This window comes from Agrilus planipennis, unplaced genomic scaffold, assembly GCF_000699045.2.
Source record: "Agrilus planipennis isolate EAB-ADULT unplaced genomic scaffold, Apla_2.0 scaffold162, whole genome shotgun sequence".
Classification (NCBI taxonomy): Eukaryota; Metazoa; Arthropoda; class Insecta; order Coleoptera; family Buprestidae; genus Agrilus; species Agrilus planipennis.
In genome coordinates, this window is record NW_020438904.1 from 296,030 (window position 1) to 313,428 (window position 17,399).

At 38.1% G+C, this 17,399-nt stretch overlaps 1 protein-coding gene across 6 annotated transcripts in view; it reads left to right on the forward strand.

Moving 5' to 3' along the window:
* Positions 1-17,399, forward strand: part of LOC108739645 (ephrin type-B receptor 1-B) — a 77,490-nt gene that overhangs the window by 46,303 nt on the left and 13,788 nt on the right. The gene's annotated exons all lie outside the window — the stretch shown is intronic.

The following is a 17,399-nucleotide window of genomic DNA, read 5'->3' on the forward strand; positions in this document are numbered from 1 at the left end:
TGAAAGAGGAGGTCTTCCTGAGTAAACCACCATAAAAAGTTCGCGGCGGTCACACCCCTATAAAAAGTTATGGGATTGCAAAGTTCTGTAATTTTCCAATTTTCCAACACTATAAAGTCTAATAAAATTTAATAGATTACTTATTATTACTAATTATCCAACATTTATAATATTGATAATAATAATATTTAAATAATTTTTCATGTAAATTATGGATTGTTTGGATGTAGTTTCGATTGTTTTGTTTTTCGAATATTCTTTGAAAATTAATATACAAATTACATTTAGATACATACCTACAAGCATACGAAAATCAACAAATAATAAATTTTGAGGTCCCATAACTTTTCATGGGGGTGAGACCGCCGCAAAGTTTTTATGGTACAGCGGTAGGGCAGACCTCCTCTTTCAATCCCTCCTGCCCCCACCCTCTTCGGGGGTGGGGGGATAATCTAGACCTTTACCTATATTTCTGTTTATGGTCGAACAGGGATGCAATGTATTTCGGTTTTCTTTTGTAAGGAAAACTTTAATAAGAATTCACTTAGTTTGACGACTTGTAGTATTTACCCTCACTTGACTTGACTTTTTATAATTCTTCGTATTTGTGGCTAGAAATCAATTTCCGCAATTTCCCTGATGTTTTGGCGTAGGAGACAGTATTACCACAATTTCCATAGACCCACAACTGTCTCCATTATCTTTTCCACTTACTACTCCGATACATAACATATACATGCATAACAAATAGACACCTGCATTTTGATGTAGATAATGTTACTAATTATTATCATCGTGTACTTGTTTTATAAACATTGCATTCCTGTTAATTCGTTATCAAATAATACGTACTGCTTATCGCAAGTCTTGTAAAATCACAATCGGTAATTAATTTATTATAATATGCAGGGACTTCAGTGTTCAATTTATTTTTCTTTACCGATAGGATTTGTGTTAATCAGTTCTTTGAGTGGTACGTGATACGTTTTCCGCGCTTGTGTCAAATTTTCCTTAAAATATTTGGATAAACATTATTTCATTAATAATTATTAGACGATTATCCACCCCATCAACCCCATTTTATTACCTAACGTCAGCGAAAGATATGACGACGATTATAGTTCTAATTAACACTTTTATCATAATTCCCTACATTGGTACCATGAACTTTCGTGGCAAATGTACAGGTATGCCTTAAAGAATCGATTGAATTCTTTTATGCAGTGCTTGGTTCGTTTGATCGCTTTGGACTTCCTGATAACTGCTTATCCAACTAAAAGAGAAAACAAATCTGTTTATGGGACAGGTGGGGCAGCGAGATGCAAATGAACATTTTAATTATCTGTCAGATTCCTTTTAATGGTAGGTAAACTGCACTAGATCGTGCGTTTTTCAATCGTTTTTATCAATCTTACTACGTATAGACGCTGGTGCAGTTTGCATACTCTCGAAAAAGATAACTGCGAAAATTTTAATCCCATGTGTTAGGCCTCTGAACGTCCATCCGTGTGTAAAGCGATTAATGTTATAATATGTGTGTATACTGTACGATTATTGACTGATTCGCTCTCTCACACACACATATCCCTAACAGGTTTAATTAACTAACATTCGCTAACGATTAGAAAAAACCAAAACACGCTCCATGTTTGCCAGTATCTCCGAGATTATCCTGGTCACCGTTAGATAATTATTTAACTGAAATACATTCATCTATGTAAACGCGTGTGTCGCCGCGATCTTATAAACTTGCATTGGAAGGAAAATAATAAATTTTGAAACTCATCCCGGAATTGTTCTTGTAGCTACTGCTTACAGGGTGCTGTTGAAAAAAAATTTATCCAAAACAAATGTTATTTTGTCTTTCTATTTAGTTGTTGTTTCTTTTTTATTTTTTTTTTGCCGCAGCTTCCTATCGTCAGATGTTTGACGCTATACAGTGAGTGAAACGCAATGCCGTTAGCTACCTAATTCGCTAACAAAGAATATAAAAGAGTACACAAATTGGCCTAACATCATTCCTTTAATTAGAAGCAATCGCTGTTCTCTCACTCGCTAAACTTTTATTCGTTTTTTGCTTCTACTTTAAGCCTCTTGTTACATAATAATCGCAGCGACAACAGTGTTTTGTTTTTTTTTTCTTTACAACTAAATTTGATTTCGTTATTGCTGCCTCTTACGATTGAAATTGTTCGTTTGTCAACGGGTTAGGTACAAGTTAATTGTTTTAACAGTTGATAAGCGATAAAATGATGTCGCAGAAAAGATTTCTCGATTTATTTACGTTGGATTATCGCCCTTCATGTAGGACCTACTGAGTTACGACAAACAGCGATAAATAGTAATAAACTGGCAATGGCTTGATTTAAATTAATTATTTTCTAAATGGGTATCATAACTTCATAATAGTCGTTTTCTAATAACAATGGATTCGTTTAAACAAAACTGCCATATAATTGTCAGGTCCAGTCAGCAGAGCCCACGCGTATAAATTGAATGGAACAATGGCCTTATGCGCTGGTCCATTTCACGTTTCATATCTTCATTGTTGTATAAGTGGGTACAAAGATAAATAAATGGATTCAGATGTCCATTAGCACCTCCTTAGGTCAGTCGTTATGCTGTTAGATCCCTTAATTACCCATTGTGAAAGAAACTTATCGACTTCTGACGCTGACACACTCGAATATATTCGATAAGCAGAGCTTCCAACGCCTGATGTACCAAAATGATCGTCTATAGTACACATTAAACCTACCGAGTTGTTTTTCTTACTCAAAATTACAAATTGATGGTTCAACATTTTCTTTCCTTAAAGAATGAGTTAATTTTAAACAATTACCAGCAAGATATCATTTTTTTTTCGGGTCTAGACTAGTTGCCTGTTTCTCTTCTAATACGTCATTAAATTGTTAAAACGATTAAGAAAAGTGTTCAGCGGCTACTTCAGTAAAAGTTTTGTTGTCTAATCTTAAGCGGTTTTTAAATGCCTTCCCGAAAGATTTAGACAAAAAATGGTAGCCAAAGAAATTATTTTAAAATTGTTCTGCTGGTGCTTCGTCTTCGAGCAATTTAAATCTAATTAATGTTTTCGTTAGAACCGTAAAACAAAATTTGAATTCTGTTTGTGTGTATATGTTAGAAAACAATTGGTTATCGCGGTGACCTAAAATTAGTTTCGTATCTAAATTTATTTTCGATTGTACGTAGTAATTAAAATCGACGCTGTCCCATATTCATTGATCATAGCCAATCGTAGTGGATTCGTTAGAAGTATGTAGCGCAGTAATTATGAACATCATGGCGATTGGAAATGTCAAAACAGATCCGAAAAGGGATCATCAACAAACAACAGATATATTCATATATATATGATGCTTGTAATTTATTAGTATGTAAATTGTACCATTGATTTCCTTTTATTAACAAATGATGTATTTAATCACCATTAGATGTGCTTACATGACATTGTAATTGAAAATTTTAGGCTTACACAAATTGAATATTGTGGTTGTTCTTTGTCTCGTCGAATTTTGCGCCGAAAGTTTGTTTATTTATTATTTAAGGTAGTGTGTTAGACACTGAAGCGTCAAATTAATATTTTAAGTCTCGAAGTCGCGAAATTCTTAATCTTAATTTGGTAATAAATTTCCGGAAAGCCGCGTCCATGGTTAAGGAGAGGGTGGTGTATAGAATGAGAGTCGGAAGAAACAAAAGAGAACGTGACGGAACAGAGCCAAAAAAAAACCGTCGCCCATCTACCCTTCCCTACATTCCCTCAGCCGGCGTCCTCCCGTGTCGCGCGTGGGGAATTTTGTCCGTATAATAATGCGCTTACATCTCTTCAGCCCTCGGAAGCTCTCTCTAAATCTACTTTGATATCGGACCTAAAACCCGCCGCCGGAAGTTTGTTAGGAACGATTTAATTTATAACAGGGACGCCCGCCGTCCGTAAGGACCATCGCATCACTGGAAAGTCGGGATTTTTGCCTTTCGGACTTCATCCGTCCGGCTCGAAGGACCAAGAACCTCAGAGCATTAAAAAAAAGAACGCCGGAAGATGATAGAGCCAAGATGTCGTCTTTCGTTTTTTCGTTTTATTCAGTTTCGACTCAGACCTGGGCATGGCTCATCAACCTTTGCGGCTGTATTAGAGTGGAGCTCAAGGAATAAGTAAACGACGTTCGGCGTCACCGGATCGATTGGCCAATGTCGGAGAATCCGCTTTCGTATTAAACAGTGCAAGTGTGCGTCTTTTTCAGGTGCAGGGGTGAAAGAGATCCCGTAAACTGAAGAGAAGTGAATACTAGATTAGCCTAAAGATGTCTGAAGGTGAAATAGCCGTCGCTAATAAAGAAGACAACAGAATTCATAAAAAAAACTGTATTAAATTTTCAGGATGAAATTTACTTAATGCGGCTCGAAGGACCAAAAAATCTGTACATTCTCGTACTGTTTTAATTGGATTAAGGGTCGTTTTTAGGTGGAGTGGAAATGTTTTGTGGTAAATAGTTAACCGCAAACTGCGCCGTAGATGCTGTCCGCACACTTCAGTCTATCAAGCTTGTCAGCCAGCCGAGGGGATGACAGTACGGAGCATCCCTTGCTGCTGCTGCTGCTGCTATCAGGCGCGACCCTTAGCTTCAGTATTGGCCCCCGGTAACTCGATTTCGTAAACGGGAATGGCGGTGGCCCCCGGGTGGGTGGAAAAGGGACGTTTGTCTGGTGCGTTCGCGTTCGTCTTAATGTTCGAATCACGTACAATTTCGGGACTGAAACGCACCTACAGTAATCATTTCTGATTAGTTGTCATGGCAACGCCGCTGTTACGAAGCGCCGCAGACACCCCTCCCCCCCGTATACTTTTAGCGCCCGTCCATTCGTCATGGCTCGTCCGAACAAATCCTTGATATTTAACCACATCAGTTTCTACTACGATGTTGACTGATCTCAATAAATTACGTATCTACAAATGTTTTTGGTCCCGAAGAATTTACCTTGTCCCCTCGTTGCGTCTGGTCGTAATTCGCGTCTTGTTTTGACCGTCAAAGTCAGTTTGTTCGATATCACGTAAAAGCCTCGTCTTTCTCTGCTTTCGTGAGGAAGGAGACAGAGGGACGTCGGAATATTCAAATCAGGACCGTAATGGCGTGACGTAATTGAGTTTAGGAGGACCCCCCCGGCTCTGGGGATATTCGAAGATGAAACTGAAATAATGCTGAGGTCGTTTGTTTTGAAAGGACCCTCTCTCTTTCTCACTGTTCTCCAGTCGGTAGACGTAATGCAAGCTGAATAAACCCAAATTGACATTTGCAAGACAATTGAACGAGAAAAGTAAATGAATTTCGCTTTGTTAGTCTTTTTTTTTTAAACAAAAACAGCAAAAAAATGACACTCTAAGAATAGAGGAGAACGGCTCGAAGGACCAAATGGTAGTGGACTTTCCGTGGGTTTTAGGCATTTTCAAGCGCGCTTTTTGTTGAAATGAATGGTAGGAAAGTCTGCAAATTACCAGCAAATTAGACATAATAAGCTGTTGGTTAAATGTCAGTACACTCACGGGTCCACACGTACGTACACTTTCGCTACCATTATTAACCACACACATAAGCATTGCGCTATTTCGCCTGTGGAATTAAATTATTGTACTTTTGCTGCCTTTGTGCACCACGTATTACTTTTGTCTCGTGACACACGTTTAATGGATCCAGAGGAGTCGTTGTATAACCCGAAGAAAAAGTGTAATGACGTTAATAACGCACCCATGGGTAACACGACGTTATGTTACACACCTGTTCTCTTACGTCACCAAAAGAATTAACACAAGATTGCAAACTGCCTGGGCACTTTTCTTTTTGTTTCAATTTCCGGCCGAAGGGAAAGTCTAGGTAAAGTATGCGGTACGGTCCTGGTGTGCTCTAAAACAATTGCCTACCGAGTTTCGTGTCATTTGTTTTTTAATTGAAGGATGAGCATTTCGATAATAGTATTCGGAGGTGTAATAAAAATATTAAAGTGTAAATCGCTGGCATAGCTACCGTATAATCGGCGGTTACTGATCTGGTATTAATCCCTTATTAACATGTCGTAAGGTAGACTTTTGACATTCCTACTTAACAGTAACAGTTTCGCTGTGTAACGTTAAAATTAAGCCATAAATTTTGAGTTGAATATTTATCGTCCAATAAACGGAATGGTAGCGAAAAATGTTGAACTAAACAGCTGCCCGTTTACAACGAAATTCGGTCGTTAATTTGTTCGAATGTCTTGTATTTTAGATAAATATTTGGCGCGCTTCCTGTCGGTAAGGTCTTCCTCAAACCGATCAATAAATTTTATCGATCTTTCTATATTGCTTTACAGTTTTCCTTCAGTTTAATACTTAGATACAGCTAAAAATACTGGGGACATATTTCCTGTCTCGATAATAAATAGACTATGTATCGTTCTAATTATGATATTTATTTATGACGATTATAACCTTGCAAAAAAATTGCAGTCGCTTTATATCATGCAAATAATACCAGTATTGTGCACTAATTGATAATAACGGTTCTGGCTTAGTGAGCAATAAAATTAACAATAATAATTTATTGTCGGACTAGAGCATTAAGTTGAGTTAAAAAGTACGTATTTACACCTAACATGTTTGCATATGGTGTACGGCGTTATTTATTGACATTTAGATTCTGAAAAATTAATGCAGTTTTATAATGTTCTAATGGTCAGGACCGACTTTGTGCACTTTTCAATCAGTTTATTTCCATGGTAAAATTCGCTGAGAAGTTTATAGAGAACTACAGGACTGACGCTGGAAGCTGGTGGAAATTTTAAAAAGGCGTGGATGCGCGATGACAAAAGTAAGCAGTTTTAGGTATAAAGATTGCAGCCCTCATTCTTCAGTATTCCTATCAGGGGCGTAGATTAAATATTTAAAAATAGGGATCAGTGAGCAAGTAATAGACAGACAAACTGAAGAAGTAATTGTTGATGTTGGTGACAGTGATAGAGATTCCTATGATGAGAGTGAATGTGAAAACTAACTACAAAACAAAAGCAATAGGTTAATTTTTTCTTTCTGATAAGTCATGTTTTCACATTATTTTCTAGTACGCTACTGCTCTATTTGTATTAATACTATAATTTACGCCTACTGAAAGCTTATTTGTGTATCGGTTCCAAGTGACTTCTCCAAATAGGTCATAAATGGGCAAGTACCTGCGCGACCGCTCGCCAGCTTCCTTCGTCCGACTTGTACTTCTCTATTTGTAATATTCTAATGGACAGGACCGGCTTCAGCTACCTACAAGTAAACATTATGCCATCAAATCAAGGTGAACTTTTAATCAGTTTGTTCCAGTAATAGGGACAAATGAAAAGCTGTCATGTGCCAGTAGATTTTTTCCGATTGCTAATGTATATAAAATGTTTACGTTACAAAATAGCGCGAAATGCAATAGCAATTAATGCCTGATACGACTCCGATAAGGCATGTCGCCCGAAGTGAAATTGTATTATTATTGCAGTTGTGTCTCGTTGCGGAGAACCTGTTCTTTTGGACATTATTCCGATCGGCTATTATTACTACCGAGATACACCGCGATACCCGTGTAGGTGAATGTTAAAACGGCTCCTGTGACATTATCTCGATCGCGAAATAATTTATTTTTGTTGCGAAAAGCCAAGTTATTAAGTTGTACGTTATGGACGCTGATAGCTGTCGCAAATGCATCCATATCTGCCGTTTTTAGCTGTTCCGAGTAAAATTGATTGATTTGGTCCTTCGAGCCGAATTTCAGTACCGGCTTTGTGTGTGTGTGTCGAAACGAGATGATCGCAATGTAGCTACAAACATGACGTTCTGGAATGTATATTATTGCGTCGTACAACAGGCAATGTTCGTATCTGTAATGTATGTATGCACCTCTGACGAAGAGAGCTTGGTACTAATAATATGAGAGAGTGGCCATGCGGCGCGGCGTTTCGAAAGGGGTGTGTTGTTCATACAAATCACCACGTCCACGCATTCTAAATATTTTTAGTCTGTATTCGCCTACGACATCGTTGTCTGTAATAACTCCAGGTGTCACAGGTGTTATGTGTGGTCTTTTATAATCGAGCAGAAGCTGCACAACTAATAAATTAAGGTCTTTTACAACGGCAACATTATTTGATCGTTCGCTTCTACTGTCTGTTATCACTGTGCACGCCCTGTTTTTCTATTTAATTAGGATTTGTCTTGTTTTCTTTGAGGAGCCGCGTACAATCGAAAATATTGTCAATTATAATGCGTTCTCATGTACACATCGTATTCTATTAGATCGTGTGTACCAAGGTGGTTGTTTCGTATAAATTTTAATAGCCCTCTTCCGTTTCACGTCCAAGGTTTTCTTCGTTGCGAATTGGTGTAATTTCCTCGAAGAAGCAGGTAATTTATTGAGACGGAGGTGCATGTGTATACACACGGATCTGATATGATACAAAGAATACGAAGAAGAATAAAAGAAGGTCGTCGAGAGAGCGACCGGGTTTTCGGCCACTAACGACAATTTAATTTAATTTTAATTCCACGACCGGTCATATTGTTCTTTGCATTATTGTTGTTATTATCGTCGTCTAATCGGTCTTTACGCTAAAAGGTCGACGGTAGTTGTGCAATTGGCACAAAAAGCATTCCCACAAAACCGTCTACAGTAGGCACTTTTTTCTACCTTCTAATTATTGCCCAACGTAGTGTAATAATATCTTAGATATCACTTGAATTTTGTGTGGTCAACTGTAGGAGGGACGGTTTTTGGTCCTTCTAACCGGACTTCAAACCCAAATTGCTCCACATTATAGCAAACACACGGTCATATATACCTATTACTCTTTTGTAGCGTAAGGTACATTTTTCGTTTTCCAATTTCGGCTCTGTTTGTTAGAAATTATGCCCACATATTCGGTTTTGTAATTGCTTACCCATGTGCTCGTACGTATAGGTATGAGAAGATGAGGCTAATTTGCGCTGGTTTAAGCGGGGGCTCGCAAAAGCTGCGTGGAACGTAGGGTAAATATTAATTATGTGGACAAAGCGATGCAACGCTGCCAGTGTACCACCGAAACTGCGCCCAAAAATTCCGGCTTCGGAGGTTGGGGGAATGGGGTTGATACGTACGTTTCGGTCCCTGATGAAAATTTATTAACAACTCGTCCTCCACATTATTCCGAGCACGACTCTCTGTCTCGCCAAAGCCGTAATTAACAAGGATTTCACAATCGGCATCGACTAGTTTCTACAGTAGTACGTAGTAGTTTTTTTTCTTTAGAAATTTCTTGTGGGTGCGTAAAAATATTACTTGTTTTGGATCTAGCAGAAGGAAAATATAAATATTTTATGATAGATTACAACACCTAAGTCCTTCTACCGGTTAACTAAGTCCTCCTTACCCTTTCCTGGTCGTTTTCTACTTTGACTAAATTCTTTATGTGATATTTATGTCTTTAACTAAAACTAACTTATTGTACTCGGCGTGGAAAATTCGATTTTCATTTGACCCGTGAAATAAGGAAAAGCTTTTCTTCCTTTTGTTTCCTTCCAGCTACGTGGAGTTATTTAATAACGGGTCAAAAGTTAATTCTACCCTTTTTACTTAGGTGTATTAGTAGACGCTGTTTTAATTCCTAAGCCTGATTTCCACATCTTTTCATTTGTTTATTGGTACGAAATGGGAAATCCCCGAAATAACAGATTCTTCCCAATTTTTCTGAAACGGGCTTCTTGCAGGCTCCGCGTGCACGAGCGATTTTTCATGAACATCGGCAGTGTCATGGAAGTGTAATTTGTTGTCGGGAAATTAACTGCTGGAATACGTGTTTGAAATACACACTCCAGGGGCAGGGAGTTGTAAGGGTAAATCGGTAGAAAAGGTACCGTACTTTATCGAGTCATTTATTATATTATTTACTACAAATAATATTTTAGAGAAACACGATGTACAAGTTTACGTGTAATTTCGTGGTATAGAAGGCACTGTTTACGGCCGCTATTATCCCATCCTACGAAAATTGCCTTTAAAATCGGGTAACAACTTGGTTGAAATAAGTTTGAAGTTATTAAATTTTGTGTTTGAAGTTATTAAATTTTGTAATTTCACGCACTGCTGTTACATCCTCTCGCAAGTGATAGGATTGTAATGAGTTTGGGGAATACTCCGGAACCAGAGCTCCTGACATTTTTATGTCAACGTGGCCTTCTGGATCTTATATTATACATATATACGCAGATAAAGACGCCCTTTTGCTACCGTTTGCCTAAATAACTCGGCAAATAACAAAATTCAAGAAAAAGGTTCTGGGTTTTGTTTAATTCCTTTTGTGAGATAACTTCCGTTCGGATTTATCAATACTGCATTTGGCGTGCTGATGAGTGCGAATAAGTTCAAAATGTGGAGTCCGTACTCTGATATTATACACTTATTAGTTATGCTTTTTTGGGTTAATTTTCCTTGAGGTGTTAGATATCGCCCTGAAAGGGGCGGTGGTTAGTATATAACGCGTAATCTTACCTAGTTTTTCACGGGGTGGAAAGGTATACGGACGGAATTCAACCCTCGTTGCTCACACACCCTTTTAGATAGGGGCAGGCATTAAAGATTGACGTTGAATTATGAGACGAAGGCCGGAAAAAAGTTGGAAACGCGTCGCGCGTTGCTGTCAAGAAGTCGGAAATGTGCAGTTTATCACGGGGAAAACTCCGAATTGATAGGTTCAGTTTTCGCTCGCGAGGGCCTCACGTGAAGGGCTTTATTAAAGGGCAACACGGCGGAAAAGAGTCGGCTTTTAGTCTTTTATCAAGATCGGCGAATAAGTAAAAAGTTTCCAATTTCCAGATAACTTTCTTCCGAGTTAAAAAGTCGAAGATTTGCCTCCTTACCCTTAATTTTCCCTTTGGGATTTTACTCGATTTTTAAACTTCTTCTTTACTTTTATTTTATTTTGACTTCCAGCGTCCTTTTGACTAACCTCCTGGTTCAGTTTAATAATATATCGGAAATATTTCATAGGTCAATTAACTTAAGTATACTTTCCGTATGTGAAATAATTTTTCCGATAATTTTTGCCGTCTTTCAGCTGTGGCTTACACAAAGTCAAAATTAAAAATATTGCGCTCACGAACATGGCCGCGGTTAAAAATCCAAATTCAGGCAATTTGCCCTATCGTTCGTTTTAGTGTTTTCCTGAGTCCACAGGATGGCTCATATTTTCGGACTAGGTGGTCCGATCTCTATGGGAGTACCATCAAAATTTTCTAGAGATACTGGGCTCTGCGTCAAGAGTAAAAGCGCCCACCGACGAGGTTCCGTTTCGGAGTTATGGCTGTCGGAAGTTTTAGCCAAGTGTTACTTTCGAAATCGAGGATTAATTGTTTAGGAGAACATATCTGGCGAACTATTAATGATAGCGCAAAAATTCTTTCACCAGCGGTTGGCCCGTACCTAAGTGTACAGGAAAAAATTAATTTCGAAGAAAAAAAAATTCAAAAATTTTTGAAAATTTTGAATTTTTCATCAACACCGAATGCGACCGCATATGGCTCAAAACGTTCGCGCTGAGTCGGGGCATCCGTCTGTGAAAGAATTTTTCCGATAGGTACTACCGTTTTCCAGCCACAGCTCGCGAAACGTCAAAGTCAGGAGCTGCGCGCTCGCGAACATGGCCACGGTTAAAAATCCATAGCTCTGCAGACGTAAGTCCGATCCGTACCAGAATGGGCTCGTTCGAAGCCCAATGAATGCGGCAAGTTTTCGACGGAAGCAGTTTTAAATTGTGACACTCCTGGTCCGCGTTAGAGCCGACCATATTTGCGCAATTTGCCCTATCGTACGTTTTAGTGTTTTCCTGAGTCCACAGGATGGCTCATATTTTCTGACTGAGGGGTCCGATCTCTAGGGGAGGATTATCAAAATTTTCTAGAGATACTGGGCTCTGCGTCGAGAGTAAAAGCGCCCACCTACGAGGTTCCGTTTCGGAGTTATAGCTGTCGGAACTTTTGGCCAAATGTTATTTTCGAAATCGAGGATTAAATGTTTAGGAGAACATATCTGGCGAACTATTAAAGATAGCGCAAAAATTCTTTCACCAACAGTTGACCCGTTGCGTCGTGTATAGGAAAAAAATAAAATTTTTTGAAAGGGAAGAAGAACGTTTTAATTTCGAGAGAAGATTAGTTGAACAGCACGAGACTTAACAAGTTATGTAATGTATTCGTAAGCACTTTCTTTTGTCTAACCCTCTGGCTCGGTTTTATAATATATTGGAAATATTTCAAGATCTATTAACTTAAGTACTTTCCATATCGGACATTTTAAAATCTAAGTCGGTGATTTAATAGGGTTCATGCATTAACAACTGTCGCTTATCTGTGGTTATAAATTAGATAAAAATGCAATATACCGAACAGTTTTAAGCACCAAAACGAGGAGATAATAAAATAAGAAACTCATTCGAACGGATAAAAGTTCAATCTCCTAATATGGTGATTATTTTTGATAACATTGGGGGTTCCGTGGGCCTAATTGTGGTCAGTGCATCGCTTAAAGAAGCAACCCCCTAATCTTTACCATTTTGCCAGAACAGTTCCATCTCCTGATGCCCATATCATTTGCAAATTGCATCGTAAGGCAAAATGGTAAAGGTTCGAGGGGGGTTGCATTTTCCCTAGCCACAATTAGGCCTTTATAACCCCTAATGATTTGGACCCGTAATCGCCACAGTACTATGTTAATAAAATAGATGTTTTACTCCGTTCTTTCCAACAACACACTTTGTTTTTGTGCTTCGTCTTCTGTATTAACAAAAATTTTGTACATCAGTGTATCTACATTATCTTCCGGAACTTGTGTGTATATAAATATATACGTATGCGTGTGCATGTACATATCATTCTTAATTATTTTGCGAGCGTTATCGGAACTATTTGTTAGCTTTTCCTGACAGAGTCATTCTTCAATGTGACAGGTCTGATTGAGTTCGTTCGCTTCTCTCGAATAGTATCCATTCTACACTTAATCGAAAACATATTTAACTCAATCTTACATACATTTACATATTTAGATAGAACTATTTTAAGAATTTTATTTTTCCTCTTCGGTCTCTCTCTATATTTATTTATTGTTGAGATGTGGAAAGGGATTTCGCTTGTGTGTGTGTTGTTTTCCCCCACTATTCTCACAAATACATAATAAAGATTTTGCTTTACCCCCGTTGTGTCGTCTAGCAGATTTCCTTGCGCGACTTATTGAATTAAGGGATGATTCGGAGTGAGTCGGGGCGTAACTTTATTTCAGCTCGGGCTTTAAAGACCATTTGTCATGCAGACTTTAATTTTAAAGCAGCTCTCAGATTGTGACAGATCCGCTTTTAAAAATGTAAAATTTAACACCCTGTATCTGTTATTATTCATACTTGTTTGAATTAAAGTTTTATGGAAATTGTGATCTCTCCAATTGTGTATTCAACGAAAGTGACCAAAATGCACTCACTTAGAATATCTATTATATTTTCTGTCAGGTTAACTTCGCTTAGGTATTTTTTGAAAACCACAAATAAGAACGTGCTTTGAAAATTTTGGTTTTCGAGTTTCACAGAACCAATAACGCATTCGGTTCAGGACTTTGCCTCCATTTTGGGGCCCATTGTGTCATAGAATACAGTTTCATATTAAAAAGCAACCTTTTTTCTTGGGATCGGTGTTATTGTATACACTTTTCAGTGTGCTTTCTTGTCCGCAAAAACCAAAACCAATAACAGTTTTCTCGATGAGGAAAAAAACGCTTATAGAAATAGGATCGTTTTACAAAGGTTTATGATGGAAGTTTACTGCTGTAGGTATGTCTTGTAGGTAACAGTGACCTTATCGTTGACGTTTAATGTGCGCTGTTATAATTTTACAAATGTCCAGTAGTCTTGTTAATTAGGTAAATAATACGCTTGTACTTTTACTTGACCCTCAAACTACATTAAGAATTAATAGCTTTACACATATAATTGATACGTAGATATATATTAAATGAAGTACAGTGTACACTTAAATCGTTTTGGAACTTCGTAATTTAAAAAATATGATTTCATTTAGGGGTTCAGATATTTTGAGATATTTAGGAATTGTTCATAATTTACGTAACAAAAATTTCGTCAGTTTATGACCTTCCTCTTCTTCCACGTAACGGAACATTTTTTTTTTCCAATTTAAATAAAATAAATCTACTATAACGCAGACTAGATTTCCCCCCTTAAAAATCCATAGCTCCGCAGACGTACGTCCGATCCGTACCAAAATGAGCTCGTTCGAAGCCCAATGAATGCGGCAAGTTTTCGACGGAAGCAGTTTTAAATTGTGACACTCCTGGTGCGCGCTAGAGCCGACCTAATTCGCGCAATTTGCTTCTCGTTCGTTTTAGTGTTTTCCTGAGGCCACACGATGTCCCCTACCTCCGGACTGAATGGTCCGATCTCTATAGGAGTATTATCAAGATTTTCTGGAGATACTGGGCTCTGCTTCAAGCATAAAAGCGCCCATCTACGAGGTTCCGTTTCGGAGTTATGGCTGTCGAAAGTTTTAGCCAAGTGTTATTTTCGAAATCAAGGATTAAATGTTTAGGAGAACATATCTGGCGAACTATTAAAGATAGCGCCAACATTCTTTCAACAACGGTTGTCCCGTACNACTATAACGCTCGACTAGATTCCCCACTCTCCAATTACCTTTACCTATTATACGTAATTCATAGGCATCCCCTTATGTGTCTCTTTCTGGCTTTTACTTTTCGTACACGCTAAAGTTGCTCTGTCGACCCTACAGTACCATCTTTATTTGTCATGCCTTTCGACCGTCGTTAACTCGAAATAATAAAAAAGAAAGACACGCACCGGGGACACATTCGGTCATTACGTGTGTTTACAGTCGAGTAGGTTTTTCTTTTACGATATAAGAAAAAGGGTTTTGTTGACCTGATGGCATCTGAGCTGTTGTATTTGTTAGTACAGGAAGAAAGAAGGGACTAATGCGTTAACGCAATAAAAAAGGAAATGTACTTTCGCTGTGTCCTTTTAGAGGAAAAGAAATGCGTGATTTGTTACAATTTCATTGTCTAAAAATACCAGTGATGCACAAGGGAAACCCTTATTCGGCATGTCTGATAAAGTCATCGTTATCATCAGCATCCTAAGACATTCTTCCTATTTTGAGTCTCTTATCATTTTTCAAAAACTCGAGCAACTTCTTGTCTAGATCTACCTCTTCTGTTTCTGCTTCTAATATGTCCCTAACTTAATAACCTATCTCTCCTATTTCTCATTGATTTCCCTAATGCCCTCTGTTCTCCTACTGTTTGTAATATTAATAAGTTTTAGATGGTCAACAATTTGTCAATATTTGGTAAATAAGAAGGGTTGTTTACATCATAATCATCATCATCCTTGGCTCTTCGAGTTGTTCAACTTCTTAATTATTTGTCTCGAAGATGGCGAGGATGATTAATTGGGTTTAAATTTAGTGTAATCTTATCAAAATCGCGGACGGCGTCTCGAAAGAAAACAAAAAAAAAAAAAAAACTGAACGGGATGCCATGACTTAGACGCACAGTATCGTTTTAATTAAACTCCCGACTTGCCCGGTTGGAAAACAACAAGACCAAGAAGACGTCTTCGAAAGTTTTCCGTTTCATTGAAGTTTAATTTGCAAGCTCGGGTCGGCTTTAATCCCTTTCGGTTGTACCGCTGCTACTAAGTCGCTTTTTTTTACATAATAATCCCCGATGTAAAATGAAAATTTCCATTATTTAAATGTCTACAAAATGGAATTTCAAAACCGCCGAAGTACAAAAATTAACTCGGTTTTCTTCTTTGGTGTCTGTAGCAAATTTATCTCAATTTGTGCACCCTGAAAGGGCTTGCTACCTACTGCTACTTTAAATATTTAAAATGGCTACGTCAAAGAGACGGAATGAAGGTGTAGTAGTAGGTCGAATCGCAAGCATCAGATGGTCTAACGTCTTCGAGCGCCTTTTCAAATACGCTCCCGGCCTTCCTCTATCACCGATTGAAAGTCCAGGTCAAATCCCGAGGGGTTTTACGCTTTTAGAAAGGTCGATAGAGGTGGTACTTCCTTGCATTGACGATGGGAAATAAAAAGAAGTCCTTCGAAGAATCCCATTCGACGTTATTCTTCCATTTATCCAAAACCTAACAAATGTATATGCTTAAGATATCATGTTAGAGGGTAGATTTCGAATATTTTAGCCTATAAATGACACTTGTTGCGGTGTATGCATCTAGCTATGTTGAAGATAGATATAGAACATATTTGTTTTAAGTTTTTCTTGATGGTATTTTTAAAATTCGGGGAATTATCAACAGGGAAGCCTTAGGTAGGGAATTGGAAAGTTTTTATGAGAACATGGATTATGTGACTGGATGTGTTCATGTATTATTCTCTATCAGTATCAAAAAATTCGTTTCAGCAAGTAGATATCCATTTATTTAAATGGACCTTATTGGAGCATACGTAATCCTAAAATGTAGCATCGTACTACAGATGGCGTTTACCGCGCCATTTGTGGTATTTTTTAAAACGCGCTGTTAAGACAGCAGGTAATAGTTGGTCTGTGTTCTGTCGGAGCTGTCTGCGACGCGCTGATGAGATCCAAAAAGATCGAAGTCTGGCAGTTTCGACAGAACACAGACCACTTCGAATTATTTTATTCTATCAATATCGTTTTTTCTTTTCAATAAATCCTGAATTTTTCCTTCTACAACCGAATATCGGTAAATTATCGGCAGTCGAAGGAACACAAGTGCCAGACAGAATCTCCAAATTCGCACACATCAAAACGCTTATTTAATGAGGGGATGAAAACGTAGGTACCATAGACTTGGAACGACACGTACGTTCAACCAGACGTCTTGTTGTGTCTTTTGTTCTACTACCGTCTACATAAATCCTCTTGACGTGTTGGAGATATGCGCCGCTGATAATTTCACGTCGGCAACACAGAACTGTACCATCAAAAAAGTTATTTTTTTTTTTTGAGTCTGTGCATTTTGATTGATTGAGATGTGCCACGACGGTAGTTTTTTTTTTTTTATTCGTTTGCAGACGAAGCTAATAAAATCCGTTTTGTAAACTTCAGAAGCCGTTTCGGTACCCAGAATAAATCTGGACGTTAAAGTTCTTAAAACAAACTGGCGGGCCCATAAAACACCAGAGCTGTTAATTTTATTTCCCGGTCCATCGTGGCGAGCGAGCGAGCGAGCTAGCGAGCGCTGACTTTAAACGTAAATTCTCAACCCCCTATATACCGACGGCTATACGGAAACATTTTGTAATCTTACTAATTGAAGTCTGGTACCGTTGCCTT